Source organism: Sus scrofa, chromosome 10 (genome assembly GCF_054392235.1).
Source record: "Sus scrofa isolate SSC_HxYL_T2T_F1_AM1 chromosome 10, Sscrofa_HxYL_maternal_Yorkshire_Landrace_v2.0, whole genome shotgun sequence".
NCBI lineage: Eukaryota > Metazoa > Chordata > Mammalia > Artiodactyla > Suidae > Sus > Sus scrofa.
Window position 1 is genome coordinate 49604950 of NC_139392.1, and position 18763 is coordinate 49623712.

General features: G+C 41.1%; 1 pseudogene across 1 annotated transcript in view; it reads right to left on the bottom strand.

Annotated features, from left to right (window-relative positions):
- Window positions 1-2625, bottom strand: part of LOC146399388 (olfactory receptor 4D9-like) — a 29129-nt pseudogene extending 26504 nt beyond the window's left edge. The window contains exon 1 of the transcript XR_014818331.1: window positions 2339-2625. The product of XR_014818331.1 is annotated as an olfactory receptor 4D9-like (transcript). The remainder of the gene's footprint in view (window positions 1-2338) is intronic.
- Window positions 2626-18763: the final 16138 nt, after the last annotated feature.

An 18763-nucleotide genomic window follows, 5' to 3' on the forward strand; every position in this document is an offset into this window, starting at 1 on the left:
CTGATGTCATGTAACTGGCTTGATGGAGCTTTTACTTTCCTATTAGTTTGGGATGCAAATATTTTCAGTAGACAGATGCAGATAGAAGATTTTGCAAAAAAAAAATGTGGGTTCTGAATGCAAAATACAATAGAGAGAAAAATGGAACAATGAAAAAATTACAGTCTGCAATTGCAGGTCTCTCTGCTTCCAAGCACAGAAAAAACAAACAAATAAAACACAAACCTCTAATATGGTAAACCCAGCAAAAATAAAACACAAACCTCTAATATGGTAAACCCAGCACAAATTAAGAAAATGAATGAATGAAGATTTTATCCTTCACATTTCAAAACTATTCTCAGCCTGATGGTGTCTTTCTTGAAATAAGGAGTCTGATTTCACCTATCTTTGTATCCCTGGAAGCTAGAAGCACCTAATCAAGGTTAAGTGAATACATGAATGAATGAACAAGTGAATATTCCAAACGGACTTATAGGTGATTAACATAGGAAGTGTATGCTGGGAAGTGGCATAGTGTGGGTTACATATCTGCAGTCAGGAGCCCATCAAACCCAGCCTTTTTCCTTCCATCTTGGCAAGGTAGTTAACATCTTTGTGCATCCATTCTTCATGGGTAAAATGAGGATAATGAAAAATGCCTACCCGATAGTGTTGTTACAAAGATTAAGTGAAGGCTGCTTGCAGACTGCACAGCACAGCCTGAAACATAGCACAGGTCTTCTAGATGTTGCTTCGGTTGATGGTTAGTTAAACAGTGGATTACTGGGTGAGTTGATAGGATGAGAGGCAGCATATTAAACTCCTCTCAAGGACATGACTTTTGAATAAAGCAGTGCAAATTTGGACTAGATTAAGTAAAAACCTTCCTTATATGGATTCTGTGAGAATCAGTTCAGGTCACATCTTTGGCAGAGGCCTATGGAATCTGGAAAGAAAAAAAAAATTCTGTTTCCAAAGCATTTTCAGCAGCAATGAGGCCCAGAAGCTTCTCTGAGGAATGATTCTTTGCTATAGAATTGGCCATTTTCGGCAGCACACACTGATGTTGTAATGAGGGAGATAAAACAAACGAGTCCACAGTCAGCTGTTTATAGAGTACTCCATACAGCCTAGTTGTTCTTGAACCAGCAGAGAGAAACTGCCTTCTCTTCACTGGCAGAAGCTTGTGGCTTTTCATTTTCTGTCTCTTTTTGGGCATTGTTGCTTTCCTTTTCACTTTGCCCTAATAAGGAATGTTCTCTCTTGAGCCAAAAAGATGCCAATCTTAAGCAATTCTGAAGGAAGAGCTATTGCTGTTAGAAATTACTGAATAATTCTCAGCATTATTTTGCTATTATTGTGGCACTTTTCACTATTGTGTTCTTGATGTTGGCTGGGACTACCCAGTCTTCTGAGATGTGGGCAAGGTCAGTGCCAACGCCCACTGAATCCTCTGCAAAAGAAAAAAACTCCTACTGTCCCCCCAGGTGAGTGGGAGGGTCAACCCTGAGGGCTCCTCCTCCTGGTGCCCTTGCATCCTGGGGGCCTTTTTTGAATGTGGGCTGTTTTGCTCCATGTTGATTCTGATGGAAAAAATTAACTTCTTTTACCAGTCCCATAAATGGACCCTATTCATGCATAATGTATGTGACTACAGCAAGCCCTTCTCTCTTTTTAAGCTGAAGGTGAGAGTGGTTGAGAATGGGGAAAAGAACAACCTGCACTGGAATACAGCGAACGATTGAGAAACAACTTCAGCTGGAAGAGTAGGTAACACTGCTCTTACAATGCTCTGACCCTACCCCAACCCATCCCTCCACCTGGGACCCTCTGACTCACTCCCTATTTCTTGCCCCTTCCTCAGACGTGTCCTGGAGGTCCAAATGCTCAGAGCATCAGACTCGCGAAAAAAGTGGCTCTAGTACCTCAGACCAAACCCATCCAGACCCAGCATACAGCCAGGCACCCCTTTCCCTTAAAAGGCAGCTGAGATGAACATATTTGTCTATTTCTGACACATTTTCAAGGATCAAATGTGATGACCACCACGGAGGCTGGCGCATGCCCTCTGGCCCTGGTGTCCTTCCCAAGAGCACCTGCTACACTGTGCAGATGGGCCGGGGATCACACATCACAGGCCCAGCCCTGCCATCTGCTTTACTCAAGGTTTCTCCAGAGCGACCTCCACCATGCCAAGAAAACACCACTCCATGCGACAGAAATTCTCCTGGGGGTCCCATTAGAACAGCACGTGAGAGCCAAAATCTGCCCACCTCCCATGTTCTCTTCCCCCACTCTCCGGAAAGCACCATCACCTCAACCTACAGTCAGTATACAAAGTCAGGAGGTGGTTTACCTTCACTCGGTCCTCACCTCCAGAAAAGCGTGCTTCCCCGCCGTGCACCGCAGGGACCATGGCGTCACAGGGCCAGGGGGCCCGCGGGGGTAGGAGGAACTTGGGGGCTGTAGCGGGGGCCTTTTACCAGGGTGGGGCATCCACTGTGGCTGTGTCACACTGAACTGTGTCTTGAGTTCAGTGACTGCCGGTGTCTCCAGGGCTACCTTGGTCCAGCCCTCAGACGTGTCCTGGGCCCTGGACCAGCAGACTGGCCTCCTCAGCACCTCACAGGATCCTGCCCAGCTGAGAGAGCGCAATCATGCCTAAGGGAAAGTCACTCTGATTGGCTGAGCTGGATCACATGCCCAGGAATGAGCTGCACTGATTGGCTCATCCCCCTCTGTCTGAGGAGTGGGCAGACCTGTTTGTTGGAAGCCCTGTGAGTTCCGGGGGGAAGTTGGAAGTGGGGACAGGACGCTGGAAGGCAGGCCACAGTTTGGACTGAGTAGGTGGCTGGTTTAACAAGCAAGGGGACTTAGGGCTTGTCTTGGGAGCAGGAAGAATAGATTTCTGTGCCTGGTGTGCCAGAATCTTAAAGTTTATGTAGCGGCCTTAACAGGGTGCAGTGAGTCCAGGGTCCACACAGTGCTGCGTCCTTCAAAATAAATCTGGCTGTGGGTCTGGCGAGTGGCACCCACATGCCAAGGACAAGGGTGGGGGTGAGGTGAGGAGCCCCCACATGTCCCTCGAGGGTCAGCTGGTGGTCATGTCTTCCTGGCAGCCTCCTCCAAAGAGCTGCAGGCAGACCAGGAGCAGGGTGGCAGACTAGAGCACCCTGGGTCTCCCGGAGGAAGGGGAAGTGGGTGTGGGTGCCACCCAGCACCTATCTGGAAGGTTGCAGAAGGTGATCACATCTTATCTCAGCCTCAATGCCACATTTCCTTTTGAGCTTTGTGGTGGTTGCAGGATTCTAAGACTGTTTTGAGTCTCACAGGTGGATCGCCCTGAATTGTGTTTTCAGTCCCTCACCTTTCTATCTCTTTAATTAAACTAACCAATTAGATGAAAAGTGGGATGGTAGGAACTAATTTTACATATGAATTACCAGTAAGCACGATGGGTACATGATTTGTGGAAGCCAGTGCAAAATCAAATGTGGACCCTTGTGCAGAATTAAGATTATCAAGTTGTGACAGCAGAGAAGTAAACCAGGGTGGGGAGTCCACTGTGGCTGTGTCAGCCTTGCCAACAATAGCAAGTACCAGCTCACATTCCTTTTCAAAGAGCACCCTAAAATTGCAAGTGCTAAACTTCCTGTACCATGATTTGACCTCAAGATGACATCTCTTTCAGAATGGCATAGTGTAGCAGTTTAGACCAGACTGCCCCCCTGCTAACCAGCTCTGTGGTCTTGACAGGTTACTTCATCCCTCCTCACCTCCTCAGTTTCTCTCTTTGTAAATTGGGATATTAAGACCATCTACCTCATGGGATTGTTTTGGGGATTTAGATGAGATAATGAAAATAATATGCTCAGAATGGGACTGGGACAGAGTGGCCACTCCACAGATTTTAGCTGCTGTCGAGGTTATGAGCATCGTAGCGGTTTTACCTACAGCTTAGCTGTACAGTGTTTCACACTCTTAGACATACTTCTACACAGTACTGGTATATGCCATGCAAGGTGCCTCCTAGTATTTCCTGAATGTGATTGAGAAAGGCTATCTGGTGTGCTCACTTTTATGATTTTCTGTAAGTACAATGAAAAAAATCATTGACTCTTCTTTGGTACACACACACACACAGTGGACTATAACTCAGCCATAAAAAAAGAATGAATAATGCCATTTGCAGCAACATGAATAGATTTAGAGATTATCATACTAAGTGAAGTATGTCAAAGACAAATATATGGTATCACTTGTATGTGGACTCTAAAATATGACACAAGTGAACTTATTTACAAAACATAAACAGACTAACAAACAGAAAACAAACTTGTGGTTGTCAAGGGGGAATGGGGGAGGGATGGATTGGGAGTTTGGAATTAGCAAATGCAGATTATACATATAGGGTGGGTAAACAACAAGGACCTACTGGAACTATTGCCAATCTCCTGTGATAAACTATAATAAAAAAGAATTATGTTTATGTATAACTGAATCATGTTGTATAGCAAAAATTAACATGACATTATAAATAAGCTGTATTTCAATAAAATAAATTTTTAGAAAAACTCATTGACTCTTGAGAATGCCCAAAGCAGAGCTTTAGCCTTCTTAACCCGTGAGACATGTTTAGAGAAATTAAATTTTGCACAGAAATTGTGGGGAACTTTATTCCAGTGTCTGCACACAGTCTAATTTGTGTTCTAATTTGTTATATGTGGCCTGTAAGAAGGCATGTTGCTCTTTATTATACAAATTGGGGGGGATGTTTAAAATATATTTTAAGAAAAACAAATTTGAATTAACTTGGCGGGTCCCTCAGACTCTGGCTCCTGTCCCTGCAGGTCCTTGTAATGCTAGGATACTTGGCCTTTGGCAAAAGGCCTCATAAGGGACTTCACTAACAGTGGGTTGTGGATTTTTGTTATTAAGTGTTTCTAAAAAAACTAAAAACAAAAACTTGATTGAAACTTCACCTTAAAACAATGAAGTGAAAATTAGGAAAATAATTTGATCTTACATTTACTCCTTAGATAGTAATCACAACTCTAAGCTAATTTTAAAATGGAGAAAGAGTCAGGTGTTGATTTTTCCCAAATTTTTATTGTGGTGAAATATACATAACACAAAATTTACCATTTTAACCATTTTTCAGTGGACTGTTTAGTGGCAGTAACTGGACATTGGCATTCACGTTGTTGTGCTGCCATCACCATCTTCCATCTCCAGAACTATTTTCATCTTCCCAAACTGCAGCTCTGTCCCCATTAAACACTAAGCCCTCATGCTTCCCCTCCCCCAGCCTTCTGTCTGTGAATTGGGCTGCTCTGGGTACCTCATATAAGGGTGTCATCAGACAATATTTGTCTTTTTGTGAGTGGCAAGAATTGCATTTTTTTGTGTGTGCGTATAATTTTCCTAACAAGGTTGGATAACAGTACAATAAGATATCCCTCATTTTATGCTTGCTTTCATAGAACCAAAAAGACGTTTTTGAAGAGTCATTCAAGGGTTTCATCACTTACACAAGAATACACTTAAAATGTTTAATTACGGTGTAACTTATGGTGAAGTGTAAACATCTTAAGAATTCAGCTCAGTGACCCTTTTTATATCTGGTGACATCCAAATATAGATGTAGAACATTTCCATCATCCCAGAGTTGTCTCTTGTGCTGGTTCACAGTCAGCAGCTCCTCCCCACTGAGGACTTCCCTGACCATAAATAAGATACCCTGCTCCTGAACTTCATGTAAATGGAATTACCATCATGTGTTATTTTGCATCTGGCTTTTCACTAAACACAGCATCTGTGATATTCGTACAAATTGCTCTTCTTTGCAGTTCACTCTTAGTTATTACCATGTACTATTTCATACTATGAATATACCACAATTTTTTTTACCCATTCCCTTCCTAATTGCCCATTATAAAGTCTCTGTGACTGCTCTGCCAAGAACATTTCCTAATTCAAATAATTTTTCTTTGACAATATCTGCATTGTCATCATTCATGTAATTGTTCTTTTCAGTTCTTGACTCTGCCATGTCCTCATTTGGGATTGCCTCTGCAAGAGAGTCTGTGTTTTCTAAAATCACATTATTGACTTCATAAAATCCTGCATCATTTGCAAGACTTTCATGTTTCCTTTGAAACCAGTTTGTCCTGTCTTTTTAGATGATGCCTTCATCTGCCTTGTGAAAGGGACTGGCTGATGAAGACATTGGTGCCGCAGGTGAGGGCAGGAGCTGAAGGTGAGTGGGCTGGGATGTTTGAGAGGGCTAACATTCCAACAGAGGAGTTGGGGGGGGGTTAGGACTCCCCTCTCTTCTCCATGCAGCCTTGCACTGGGGTTGGGGCAATGCACACCCAGCGAACAAGGCCAAATGTGTTCCACTCTGCCGGCTGCTGTGAGGGTCCCACACTTGCCCCTTTGGAGGATGGCCTTCCCTCTGTTGGCCTCATGCCACAGCCTGTGGTTAGCGATGCATGAATGTGCAAATGGGGACGGTTGTCACTGAAATTGCACACAGCTGAATAGCAATTTGAATTGCATGAGCATTAAGTTAGTCTTCCTTAAGAGAGATATGCAAAATCTGTGATTAAATGATTTTATTCAAGCGCCAGGAAGTATACTTGGCAGGAGGCACTTTGAGAACCTAATTTTAATGAATATACATTTTGACTTTTCAACTACAGGGCAAGTAGGGCAAAGGACATATTTAGATCATCCTAATTAATAGCCCTGTGTATTAGGGCTACTGTAGGGCTATTCTGTTTCTCCAGAGAAAAAGAACCAATAGGACATATATATTATACACATACATACTTATACCTCTGATATATTACACACACATATATACATACATAAATACCTACATTTTTAATGTATGTGTATGTATAAAGATAAGAATTGGCTCATGTGATAATGGAGGTCAGAACTCCCAGTCTGCAATCTGCAAGCTGCAGAACCAGAAAACCCTGTGCTGTAACTCATCGAGTCTGAAGGCCTGAGGAGCAGGAGCCCTGGTGTCCAGGGGAGAAGATGGGTATCTGAGCTCAGCAGACAGAGTGAGTTCACCCTTCTTGTACCTTTTTGTTCTATTTGGGCCTTAGGGTTTGGATGTTGCCCACCAGCCATGGTGAGGGCCATCCTCTGTAGCCAGTCTACTGCTTCCTGTGCCTATCTCTTATAGACACACAGACACACACTTTTTATCTCATGAGGAGGGACCTGGAAGTTGGCTGTACTTTCTGCTCTGGTCAGTGCACCTTCTCCTGGGCACTGGGGCTGCTCGTGCTCTGGGTGGGACCTCACTTAGATGCCCATCAGATGGGATGGAGCCATGTCTGTGAGGAAATGAGATACTGCTCTGTGCTTCATTCATGGTGCTCACGGGATTTGGGCAGCATCTGGTTGTTTGGAGGGACTCACTCTCTCACTTATGGGGTGTCCATTGGGAATGCAGGGAGGAGGTCAGGCTGTCCCAGCCCCCTTGGCCTGGAGAAGCTTTCATGAGGGTCATTGAGGGGTTTCCAAACAGAAGGAAACCTCTTGGAAGGGGTCAGGGTGTGGAGGAGGGGAGCACTCTGCTGACCGACAGGGCCATGTGCTTAGTGCTGAGTGAATTTTCAGTGAACCTTTATGAAATTGAAGTTTTGTAGGTCAGAAAAGCTCAATTGTAAGATTGACTAATACTTTCAAAACCCAGGAAGTGCCCATGCTCACTCCCAGCCACCCTTGCCCTGTGTTCATCTCAGCTGAGGGTTGGGAGTCCTTCCCTGCCTGTCCTACATCCTCTTTCTTACTACTGTTGCTGCTGCACTGGGTGCAGGGGGGACCCATGCACAGAGGTGGGAATCTGAGGAATGTCCTACTTTTAAATTTTCTTCCTACTGAATAGAATATGAATATGAATTTGAGGCCGAATCCTAGCAGGCTGGAGAGAAATTCATGTTTTGGAGACAATTTACTCTCCCTTTAGGGCACAAAAGTTCTGGAGGTTGAGGTGGCTTGGGGGGTGACCTCCTCCTCTTTAGCCTATGGGGTTCACTGCTGATATCTCAGTGGGTGATTGCAGGTTATTTTGGGGAGATGAACCTGAAAGGCAGTCTTCCATAAGCTCCTGTTTCTGTTCTGTCACAAGTTATTATCTCAAAGATTATCCTTGCACACCTGTTTTTATTTTTATTTTTTGCTTTTTAGGGCTGCACTTGCAGCATATGAAGGTTCCCAGGCTAGGGGTCCAATCAGAGATACAGCAGCCAGCCTACACCACAGCCACAGCAATGCAGGATCTGAGCTGCCTCTGTTACCAACATCACAACTCATGGCAATGCCAGATCCTTAACCCACTGAGTGAGACCAGGGATCGAATCTGCAACCTCATGGTTCCTAGTCAGATTAGTTTCCACTGTGCCACAGCAGGAACTCCCTTGCACATGTGTTTTTGAATAAACACCTCTCTCTATGCTCCATGAGCCTCCCAGGCAAACAGACAGGTGATGGATTCCAGGTAAGAGCCTTGCCGAGGTTGTAAGCTCCATTAGAGCCAGGGTGTCTTATTTCACAGCTTCATCCCCAGAGCTCAGAACAGTGCCTGGTGCATGGTTAGTGTTCATTGACTCTCTGCTGGATGAGTGATTGAGATGGAAAATTCTTGGGGCTGAGTGAGGAAGTAAACCTGCAGTGCATTTGTATGATTTATTACTGAATATTTAAGAATGTGATCCCTTTTTTAAAATGGATTTTATTATATATAACCTACATATGTAGGGGTCTAAATGATACTTATAGAGTTAATGAGCATGTACATACCCAAAGCAAGAAAGAGGACATTATTAGCATCTCAGAAGCACCCCCATTGACCCCTCCAATTACTACCTTCTCAGAAAGTGAGCTTGCTCAGAAGTCCTGTCATTTAGGGCTCACCGATTGTTCTGAGCTTTATATAAATGTACATGTAGAACATGCTTTCTTTCGTGTCCAACTTCTTTCCCTCATCAGTATGTTTGGGGAGGCACGTGTGTTGGTGTGGTGTAGTGTACTGTGTTCCCTTTCATTGCAGTGTAATATTCCACCATGAGAAGAAACTGATTTATCCCCTATATGTTGATGGACATCTGGGATGCCTGTTACAACTGGCATTGCTGTGAGCATCCTGGCTTGTGTCCCAGCTGCACAGAGTCATACATTTCTGTGGAGTACATCTGAGTGTCTGGGGTCACATGACCAGAGGCAGAGCCTGAGATGAGTATTGTAGAGCAGGTGACATATAGAAAGCACACTCTCTGGAGAAACCTGTAAGGACGTGAGGGCATGGGGGAAGCCAAACTACACTTGCAGCTGGAGTTCCCAGCAGCCTGATTCCATGGGGCTCTGGGGATGAATGGCACTGCAGAGTCACCCCCTGAGGAGTTTTGTAACTTTCAGTTAGCCAGGAACTGGCTGTGGGCGCCCCCCACCAGGGGGTGAGCCCAGCATTGTGGGTGTTTCCAGTTGCGGCAGCTCCCATCGGCACAGTTGTTCTCTGGAACAAAGCTGGAAGTGGGTGCCCTGGCCTGTAAAGGTGATCCGGGTGGGTCACCAAACCACCTCCTACAGGAGAACTTGGGGAAGGTTCACTTTTCATGAGCATTGCCAAAGTGTCCACAGGTCCACAGTGCTTGTGCCTGTATATACACCCGCCAGCATCATGCAGGTGTTTCAGTTCCAAATCCTCACCAACACCCGGCCTTGTCTGACTTTTACATTTTAGCCATTTTAGTAGAATTGCAGTAGTATCTCATGTGATTTTAATTTGTATTTTTCTAATGACTGATGAGGCAGTGTCCCTAGTCTTACATTTATTGCCGCATGAATATTCTCTTTTGGAGAAATGTCTCAAGCCCTTTGCCAATTTTTCTTCTGGGTTATCTGCCTTTCTTACTGTGTGAGTTCTGTATTTATTCTGGTCAATGGTCCTTGTCAGATATTTGTATTAGAAATATCTTATCCAACATTGTGGTTTTCCTTTTTACTCCATAATGTGTCATTTGCTGAACAGAAGTTCTTACTTTAATAAAGTCCAATAGGAGTTCCCGTCGTGGCGCAGTGGTTAATGAATCCGACTAGGAACCATGAGGTTTCGGGTTTGGTCCCTGCCCTTGCTCAGTGGGTTAACGATCCGGCGTTGCCGTGAGCTGTGGTGTAGGTTGCAGACGCAGCTCGGATCCTGCATTGCTGTGGCTCTGGCATAGGCCGGTGGCTACAGCTCCGATTTGACCCCTAGCCTGGGAACCTCCATATGCTGCGGGAGCGGCCCAAAGAAATAGCAAAGAGACAAAAAAATAATAATAATAATAAAATAAAAAAATAAAGTCCAATAAATCATCTCTCCCTCTTCGTGGTTTGTACTGTTATGTCTCCTATTTAAGAAATCATTGTCTAGCCCAAGGCCATGAGATATTCTCCTTTAGCGTCATCTAGAAATTTTGTTTTAATTTTCACCTTGAACAATTAGATCTACAGATCATTTGGAATTGAGTTTTTTCAACAGTATGAAGCAATGCCTTTGTCATGAATCAAGGAACCATGTGTGTATGGTCTGTTTCTCATTCTCTATGTGTGTTTTATGAGCTCTATTTGTCTATTCCAGTAGTTCTCAACTGGGGGAGATTTTGCACCCTTCAGGGGCATTTTGCAATTTCTGGAGATATTTTGTTGGTGGTGGTGGTGTGTGTGTGGTGGTGTGTGTGTGTGGGGGGGGTGTTGTGTATTGCTAGCACTTAAGGACTAGAGGCCAGGGCTGCTTGGGAACATCCCACATCACACAGGACAGCTCTGTAATAGAGAATCGCCATCCCCAGTGTCAATAGTGCCAAGGTTGTAGACCTGGGCTATCCCCATGCAGTGCCTATTGTCTTAATTACTTAGCATCACAGTGTCCCTACCTTGGGTCCTGTGAGCCTCCAGTTTCCTGAGTCTTCCTTTTTCCTCACATACATCTTTTTTTTTAAATTAAAAAAAATTTTTTTGGCTGCATCCTCAGCACAGGGAGGCCTCCATGCCAGGGGTGTAATCAGAGCTGTAGCCTCCAGCCTAAGCCATAGCCACAGCAGTGCGGGATCCAATCCATGTGTCTGTGACCGACACCACAGCTCATGGCAACACTGGATCTCTTTTAACCTACTAAGCAAGGGCAGCGATCGAACCGCATCCTCATGGATACTAGTTGGGTTTGCTATCACTTAGCCACAATGGGAATTCCCCCACATACATTTTTTTTGGTCTTTTTGCCTTTTCTATGGCCGCTCCAAGGACATATGGAGGTTCCCAGGCTAGGGGTCGAATTGGAGCTGTAGCTGCCAGCCTACACCACAGCCACAGCAACACGGGATCCGAGCCGCGTCTGCAATCTACACCACAGCTCACTGCAACACTGGATCTTTAACCCACGGAGCAAGGCCAGGGATAGAACCTGCAACCCCATGGTTCCTTGTCGGATTCATTACCCACTGAGCCACGATGGGAACTCCTCCCCCAAATACATTTTTAAACCAGCTTATTGGCTTTTTTTTTTTAATCTGCTAGGATTTTTTATGAGATTGGACAGGATCTATATCAATTTTGGAGGATTGACATCTTTCTAATAACATGTCTTAAAACTCATGAATGTGATGTATGCTATTTATCGAGTGCTTTTAAATTTTTATAATTTTGTTATTTTCCTCTATAGGTATCATATATGTCTTTTGTTAGATTTACTCCTATTTCAATTGATAGTTTAAATATTACCAGTTTTTTCCATTTCAGTTTCTAGTTACTTATTACTGGCAGTTGCTTTTGTATATTAACATGTATGTGGCAGTGATACTGAATTCTCATTAATTCTACTAGCTTATGTGTTCTTTTCACTTTTCTACATATACTATGAGAATTTACTTTGTCTTTTTCAATTGCTATTATATTTATTTTTACTTCCTTGGTCAGGACCTCCAATACAGTTTTGAATAATGACTGTCATTCTCTTGTTTCTAGTTTTGGTGACAAGTTTTCAGTATTTCACTCTTAAGTTGTCCTGATAACTTCTTGCTTTGAAGTCAGCTATGTCTGATTAATATAGTTTCTCTTGCTTTCATTTGATTAATATCAGCGTGGTATATATTTCTTTATATCTAAAGCGGATTTTTTTTTTGTTTTTGTTTTTTTTGCAGAAAACACCATATTGGGTCTTGTTTTTTTGATCCATTTTGACAATCTGTCTTTTAAACCATTGGTGTTCAGGGTGATTACAGATATGGTTGGATTAGTATCTGCCATACTCATTGCTGTTTTCTATTTATTATCTTGTTTTTTGTTCCTGTCTTTTTGGTCCACTATTTTTCTGTATTTTGTGGTTTTAAATGAGCATTTTATATTATTCCATTTTCCCCTATCTTCAAATATTAGTTATACTTCCTTTTTTAATTTTGTTAGTGATTGCCCTAGAGTTTGCAATATACATTTACAACTGAAACAGGTCCATTTTCAAGTTACATTACTTCATGAATAGTGAAAGTACCTTATGATGACAAAACAAATGTAATTCTCCCTCCCATTCTTTGTATCACTGCTGTCATTTACTTCACTCATATTTAAGCATACAGAAGCATACATTCATGTATTATGTATAATGCATACATATGTATGTATAATCAAATACATTGTTGCTATTATTATTTTGAACAAACTGTTATCTGTTAGATGAGTTAAGAATCAAAAATATGAAGGTTTTTATTTTACTGTTATCTGTTTCTTCTTCACTGTGCTTCCTTTATGTAGATCTGAATTTCTGATCTGTATAATTTTGCTTTTCTCTAACGAAGGTCTTTGAACATCTCTTGCAAGACAGGTCTACTGGCAACAAATTCCCTCAATTTTGTTTGACTAAGAAAGTCTTTATTTCAACTTCACTTATGAAGGAGAGTTTTGTAGAGTACAGAATTTGAGGTTTAGGCCATTGATGTTTCAGCTCTTTTCTTTCTTACATGCACATTTAAGACCATAAATTGTCTTCTAAGCCTGGCTCAGGTGCATGCCACACATTGTGATATGTTTCTGTGTTTGCATGTGTGTGTGTGTGTTTATATATATATAATATAATATATATAAAATGTTTTATGATATTTGGAAAGTATGCAAATTCTGCAGTTGTCGGGTACATTGTTCATGTAAATTAGGTCAAGTTTGTTAATCACAGTGCAAAAAGGTTTTATATCCTTTTTGGCATTTTGTCTGCATATTCTGTTACAGAGAGAGGCATGTTAAACCCTATCAAAGCAATTGCAGATTTTCTATTTCCTTTTTTTAAATTTCTATCAATGTATGTTGTGCATGTTTTGAATATATGTTCCTTAGGTACATGCACATTTAAAATTGTCATGTCTTCCTGATAGATTCTTCACCACTACAAGCAATCCCTCTCTATTTCCAGTAGTGCTTCTTTCTTTGAAATTGACTGTATGATATTTGTAGGTAAACCTCCAGTCTTTTGATTATTGTGTGTATGTATGTATTTTTCCATGCTTTGATGTTCAGCTTATTTGTATTTTTATGTAGAGTGAGATTCTCTTTCACAGCACAGATTTTAAAATAATCCAGTAAGACATTATTTTTTTAACTGGAGTATTTAGTCAATTTATATTTTATGTAAATACTGACATATTTGAGTTTATACCTACAATTTTACTCTTTGCTTTCTCTTGCATTTTTTTTACCTTTCTAGGTTTCATTTTCTCTGCTTTCCTGCTTCCTTTTATATTACTCCATATGTTTTTTGTTATATATGCCCTCTCCTTAGCTTGTCATGCATTCCATTGCTATTGTTTGAATAGTTAACTAGATGTTATAACATGCATCCCTGAGTCCTTACTGTGTATTTGTCTAGTATAATTAGCACTTCCCCACTTTCACCACAGCTCATTTACCATAGAATAATGTTACTCCATTTCACCTCTCACTTTTCATATTATTGGTATATTTTATTTTTGAATATATTTTAAATACAACTAGACAGTATTTCTACTCTTCTGTATCCTTAATAATTCTTGAGATTGACCCATATATTTACACATTTATTTTTGTTCCTGAATCTGTACTTCTGAACACGGTCGTTTTTATGCTAACCTATAAATCCTCTTTCTTATTTTAGTTTAGGCTGATTTTTGTTTGTTTGGGGAAGTATTTCATCCTCACTTTTGAATGGTAGTTTCACTGGGCAGAGAATTCTAGGTTAGATATTAGTTTCTTTACTACTTTACAGTATCATTCCTTTTTCTACTGGATTCAATTGTTTCTGTTGAGAAGTCAGTTGCCATTCTTACTCTTTGCTCCTTGAAGGCAATGCCTCCTACTTCCTGGCAGATTTTCTTTTTGTTTTAAGAACCTAGGTATGGCTTTCTTTTTATTAATCATGCTTGTCAGTCTTAGTGTTACTTAGTGTTAGTCCTTTGAAATAGTTTATTGTGGTTGCTTTTAAGTTTTTCTCTTTGTTTTAGACTCTCAATGGTTTCATTAAGATGTCTCTGGATGTGGCTTTCTTTTCATTTAACATTCTAATGGTTCATAAAATTTTTCAATATATGATTTTATATTTTTTAATCAGTTTTGGAACATTCTTGGCCATTATTGTATAAAATTGGGCTTCACCCCCCCCATTCTCTACTTCATATATTTTGGGATTGTAGTTACACATCTGCTTAATCTTATGATCATGTATATAATTTCTATTCATTTTTACCCAATTCAAAATTCAGCCTGGGTATTTTCTATGCACTTATACAGTCCACTTTTCTTCATTTCATCTGTGTCCGATCTGCACTAAGACTCATCTCTTGAATATGTAATTTCAGTGATTGCATTTTGAGTTCTATAATGTCCAGTTTCAAAACAATTATAGATTCTAATTCTCCCTAAAATTCTCCCTTTCAGGTTTTTAAAAATTTTTGTTATTTATTTTCTTGAACACATTAATCAGAGTTATTTTAAAATCCATAGCTTAAGATGGTAATATATGAGTCATCCATAGATCTGTTTCTATTTTCTGCTTTTTCTCTGTATTTTATTTCATAGTATGCATGCTACTTTTGGAATTTTTCCCTGAATGATGGAATAGAGAGCCTCTATATGACACTACATTCTTCCAGAATATTGTTTTATTTTAGCTTGTAGTGGGAAGATATATTAGGGGAGGAACATTTTAAACCAGTCCGTTTCTTTTATCATCTCAAAACTCGCTCTCTTCCTCTCTTTGTCCCTTTTCCTAAGGAGTCCTGTGCTCCAGTTTTGTCTTCTTAGCACTGTGAGATGAAAGTGATGCTCTCTCTTTGACATCTAGAAGAGTTTTCTGCTTGTCTCCTTGGCCTTTTATGATTCCCCACTTAGCAATCAGCAAACATCTCTGGGTGAAAACAGCAGAATGTGAACTCGTGTCTCTGTGCCTGACCTCTCACCCAGGTCTTGGATCTGTGTGTCCTGAGAGCCTTGCTATCCTTGAGCACCAGCTTATTTTCCAGCAGGAACTCTGCCTAGCTCCTGCCTTCAGCTTGGCTTTCTTCTCATGTTCTCAACTTGTGTCTATGCTTCTTGCAAGCTATCAAAATCTTAAGGGAAAAGCAGTGTGATATATTGGACTCATCCAAATGTGTTTTACTTTTCTCTAGGACCTTTTGCCACCCATCTTTTGTAGTTCTTTCTCTAATCTTGAAAAAAAAGCATGGTTTTGTAAAATTCAGCTTTTCTATGTATGTATTTTGTCTAGTTTTTCAGTAGAAGATTTATCTTGCTGCCAACTAGTCATTTATACCTTTAACTAGATGATAAAATATATTATCTTGGTCACCTGATATCCTACTATAAAGTAATATCCTATATTTAAGTCAAACTGGTGTTGTTGTAAGCAACAGAAACTGACCCTGGGTAACATAAGCAAATAAAAACTAAATAAGCCAGAAAAGTAGCCTCTGGGATAGGAGCTACCTTTACCCTTATTGTGTACCTGAAGGTCTGAGGCTCTGGGAGGTTAAGAGATCACACACATGGGATTGAAGCTGATACTCTCTGACACTAAACACTACTGTGCAGCTACTCTCTAGGAATAATGTAGATTCACATGTAGTTATAAGAAAAAATACAGAGAAATCCTATATATATATAGTTTCCTAGAGTGGTAACATCTTGTAAAAACTATGGTACAGTGTTAAGATGAGGATGCTGACAAGGAAAGTCAATGGACTTTATTCATCCTTCACCAATTTCACATGCACCCATTTCTGTATGGGCATTTCTTTTTACCACTAATGTATCAACTATTATTTATGCCAAACTGAAATTAAGAGGAACATAGAAGGATCAAGATGTTGGAGGAGTAAGATGTCTTGCTCACATTCTCCCACAAACGCATCAAAAAAATACACCTGTAGAGCGATTTGCACAAAACATCTGAATGCTGGCAGAACTTAAACCTCCAGAAAGGGCAAGAAATTCTCCACAAAACTGATTAGAAAAAAAGAAAAAAAGAGAGAGAGAGAAAGGGAATCAGGATGGGGCTAGCATTCTTGAGAAGGATCTGCAAAAGAGAAAAGGAAGCTGTACCCTGGGAAGCCACCTAACTGATGGGGAGAACAGCCAAGACAGAGGGATCTTAAAGTCGCAGAGAAAAGCACTGCAGCTGGACTGAGGAGGGCAAAGTTGAATGAGAGATGCACAGATCATCTGCACCACTGCCCCAGACACCACAGCCTGAGACACTTGGGCAGGGGCTGGGCACTGAGACTCAGGCTCCAGAGGTCAGTTCCAGGAAAATGACTAGGGATGGCTGTGTGGAGACAGCCTGAGGGGCTAGGGAGTGGTGTGCCACTGGCTGAGGAGCAGAATGCCACAGCAGAGGAAACCCTGGAGGAGGTCTGGGCCCACAGGAGAGGCAAGGCACCATTGTTTGAGAGGGTGAGAGGAGGAGGGGCAGAGCACGATATAAATCTATTTCACTGCACACATGGACTCTACAGATGTTGGGGTGCCTCTGGTGCAGGCTACGGGTGGTAAGAGGCTATTTGCTTGTGCTGCTGGAGACTGGGCACCTCTTGTGCTGGTTACAGGTGGCTGCTGCCACTGCCAAATGATCCAGGCACTGCCTAAATCTGCCTGAGGCTCATTGCCACCTTCCAGGGTCCTGCAACTAGGAGTACCTTCACCACCTTCCTGCAGGTCCTTGTAATGTCAAGAGCCCAGCAAGCAGCCACTAAAAACTAGCCCTACCCATTGCTTCCTTCTCCCTGAAGACACACTCAGCACCCTGGGGATAGCAGCCTGCTCACACTGAAGAAAGAGACAGCAAATATCCAAACTCCCGTGCCAAAAATAAATAGTAACCTGCCACAAAACACAAAGGGCTGCTCTTGCATAGAAATAGCCCTCCAAGACTATAGTTTGATTTCCCTAAACTCACAGCAAAAGAAAAACAAGCAAAATGAAGAAGCTCAAGGACCATTCCCAGTTAAAAGAATAGGAGAATTCACCTAAAGCAGCAAACAATGAACCAGACCTCTGCAGTGTAATAGACACTGAGTTCAACAGGGAGATAATGAAAATACTGAAGGAATTAAGAGCAGATATAAACAGTAGTCAGATTCCTTTAGAAAGAAACTAGAAAATATAAGGAGGAACCAAGAAAAATTAGAAAATTCACTTGCAGAGATGCAAACTGAGTCAAAGGCACTGAAGAGCAGAATGAAAAATGACTTGGAAGATAGAATAATGGAAATCACCCAATCAGGACAGCAGACAGAAAACCAAATGAAAAAACATGAAAGCAAATGTGGGATAATAGAAAGTGGGCCAATCTACACATAATAGGAATTTCAGAAGGAGAAGAAAAAGAAAAGGGGATTGAAAATATATTTGAAGATGTTATATCTGAAAACTTTCCAAATCTAAAGAAAATGGATATTAAGATACAGGAAGCACAGAAGGCCCCAAACAAGTTGAACCCAAACAGGCCCACACCAAGACATGTTATAATAAAAATGGAAACATTTAAAGAAAAGAGGATTCTAACAACAGCAAGAAAATCACCAAGTGTTAATTATAGGGAACTCCTATAAGACTATCTTCTGATTTCTCTACAGAAAACTACAGGCCAGAAGAGAGTGGCAAGACATATTCAAAGTTCTAAAAAGGAAACATTTTCAGCCTAGAATACTTTACCCTGCAAGAATATCATTTAAAATAGGAGAAATAATTTCTCCAAAAAACAAAAGCTAAAAGAGCACAGGACTACTCAACCAGTTCTAAAAGAAATAGTGAAGGGCCTCTTCTTAAAATAAAAAAGAAGAAGAAATAGGATGGAGGAAATCACAACTGGAAAATCACTTCAGTCAGTATACAGATATAAAAGGGAAAAAACCCTATTGTAAAAGTGATGATAAACACAAGGAATAACAAAAGGACAGACATGAAGATGCTAAAAAAAGGACCTCAAAATCATAGAATGTGGGGAAGGAGAGTAAGAAAATCTAGACTCTTTTTTAAAATAATGTGTTTGAGCCTATATGACTATCAGGCTAATGCAAGCCAGTATAGCAAGGAGTTAACATACTTAAAAAGCAGGGCAACCACAAATCAAAACCAAACATTACATTCACAAAAACTAAAATGAAAAATGCACAAGCATAAAATCAATGGAAATCATCCAACCAAAGAAAAGAACAAAGGAGAAACATAGAATCAACTGGAAAACAAGGATTAAAATGGCAGTAAA